Source organism: Heptranchias perlo, unplaced genomic scaffold, assembly GCF_035084215.1.
Source record: "Heptranchias perlo isolate sHepPer1 unplaced genomic scaffold, sHepPer1.hap1 HAP1_SCAFFOLD_396, whole genome shotgun sequence".
In the NCBI taxonomy this organism is placed as follows: Eukaryota; Metazoa; Chordata; class Chondrichthyes; order Hexanchiformes; family Hexanchidae; genus Heptranchias; species Heptranchias perlo.
In genome coordinates, this window is record NW_027139408.1 from 137,501 (window position 1) to 140,000 (window position 2,500).

The 2,500-nt window shown below is 49.8% G+C and overlaps 2 pseudogenes; both read right to left on the reverse strand.

The window, feature by feature from the left end:
* Positions 1 to 48, reverse strand: part of LOC137312064 (U2 spliceosomal RNA) — a 117-nt pseudogene extending 69 nt beyond the window's left edge.
* Positions 49 to 1,015: 967 nt separating this feature from the next.
* Positions 1,016 to 1,132, reverse strand: LOC137312048 (U2 spliceosomal RNA; annotated as a pseudogene).
* Between the last annotated feature and the right edge of the window lie 1,368 nt (positions 1,133 to 2,500).

A 2,500-nucleotide genomic window follows, 5' to 3' on the forward strand; every position in this document is an offset into this window, starting at 1 on the left:
AGTCCATCTCCCTGTTCCAAAAATTAATTAAAAATAATAATAAATAATATGTGTGTGTGTGTGTGTGTGTGTGTGTGTGTGTGTGTGTGTCGGTGTCAGTATCAGTCAGTCAGTCAGTGTCTCTCTCTCTCTCTCTCTCTCTCTCTCACTCAGAGCTGCTGTGGAAGGAAACTTTTTTAAAAAGAACTTGCTTATTGAAAGAAAGATGTGTCTCAAGCTGCCGGGCCCTGTCCATTCTCCTGTCAATGGCAGGACTGCTTTCACCAGGAACCCGGTTTTCTGGGTCAGAGGTTCCAGGGGACCTGTTTTGTGCGGACTTCCCTGTGTCCGTCCCTCCCTGCCTGCCTTCCCCCCAGGACTTCCTTCTGAACACCTTTGTCGTTTGAGCGAGGGCCAAAAGCCTGCCTGTGAAAGGGAAGGATCAGCCGGTCAGCCCCCTGCTGGTCGCTGCTGCCAGTGCAGCAGGCGTGCGTGTGTATTCGGCCTCGTGTCCAGGTCCCTCAGGGACTTGAGGCAGCTCTCCCCGGTGGTCTCGTGGTCAGGACCGGGCTTCGAATCCCGGTCGGGGGGGATGACTTTCTGCTGCAGATTAATTGGCACCTCTGAAAGAAAGTCTCCCCTCCTGTGCGTAATGCTCCACCCTCACCACCACCGCCGCCTTTTCCACCCCTTGACAAACAGACAGACAGACAGACAGACAGTCAGTCCAGTTCGGGAGCGCAGCTTTCATTTGGAAGCAGACCCTGCTTGTTTCAAGTCAACGACGCCAAGTTATTTTGCACTTTGAATTATATCGCTACGTGCGAGCGGCACTCAGCCTTGGAGAAGAAAAAAATACCACTGAGCTGAGAAAGTTCTTTTTAAAAAGGTTTCCTTCCACAGCAGCTCTGAGTGAGAGAGAGAGAGAGAGAGAGAGATATCAGCTTTATTCTCAGTAATAATACACACACACACACACACACACACACAGAGACACTGGGAAAGAGCTGTTTTTCCTTTTGAATATCTCCCCACGGGGAGCTGCACCGTTCCCAGAAACACTGCAATACTGGGTCGATGCGTGGAGTGGACGGAGCAAGCCCCTATTCCATCTCCCTGTTCTAAAAATCAATTAAAAATATTAATAAATAATATGTGTGTGTGTGTGTGTGTGTGTCGGTGTCAGTATCAGTCAGTCAGTCAGTGTCTCTCTCTCTCTCTCTCTCTCACTCAGAGCTGCTGTGGAAGGAAACTTTTTAAAAAAGAACTTGCTTATTGAAAGAAAGATGTGTCTCAAGCTGCCGGGCCCTGTCCATTGTCATGTTAATGGCAGGACTGCTTTCACCAGGAACCCGTTTTTCTGGGTCAGAGGTTCCAGGGGACCTGTTTTGTGCGGACTTCCCTGTGTCCGTCCCTCCCTGCCTGCCTTCCCCCCAGGACTTCCTTCTGAACACCTTTGTCGTTTAAAATAATAATAAATAATATGTGTGTGTGTGTGTCGGTGTCAGTATCAGTATCAGTCAGTCAGTGTCTCTCTCTCTCTCTCTCTCTCACACTCAGAGCTGCTGTGGAAGGAAACTTTTTTAAAAAGAACTTGCTTATTGAAAGAAAGATGTGCCTCAAGCTGCCGGGCCCTGTCCATTGTCATGTCAGTGGCAGGACTGCTTTCACCAGGAACCCTTCCCTGCCATTGCAGTGTTGATTTGGTCCTTATGCAAATTTAGGGGCGGAGCCAGCACACAAACGACCAATCACAGCAAAGTCCGCACTTTGCGAGCGCACGAGGTCGCGGCCAGCGTTCCAGTCCGCTCAGATCCAAATAAGCCCGAAAAGGAACACGCTCGATCTTAGCCAAAAGGCCGAGAAGCGATACCGCGCTCGATGCGAATTGATCTCGGGTCCTGTTTGCCCTCCCTCTTTGTTCTCTGGCTGCCGGTGTTGAAAGCAGTCTCGAAGCACTGCCGTTCTCTCCCACTCTGGCCACATTTTTTGCCACCGTTTCTAATTGCAACAGTGGATGAGTTTAAAGAAGTTGCCGTTTTTTCCTTTCTTGCCAGGATTGCTTGACAGATTGGTAAATTTGCCAGTAGGCCACCAATCAGATGGGGGAGGGTTGTGTCTCAACGGACCTCCGTCAGTCAGTCTCAGTCACTAACGAACTGCCGTGGAAGGAAACCTCTTTGAGTAAAACTAGTGACGTGACGTGTCTCACAATGAGCGAGCGAGTGAGATTGCAACGGCCAATTGAGAAAGAGGTGAGGTGCTGACAATCAGCAGCTCGTGTTGAAACATTCATTCCACGGCAGGCAAGACCAATCAAAAAAAATACTGCAGATGCTGGCTCGGCTCGGCTGGCTGGCTGGCTGGCTGGCTGGCTGGCTGGAAATGGGAAATAAAAACACAAGGCGTGTTAAAGGCTGGTTAAACTGTCGAAAGAAACAAGGCGTTAATGTTTCAGAAGCGCCTATTGAAAGACGTCTCTCAAGCTGCTCCCTGACTGGGCCCTGTCCATTGTCACGTT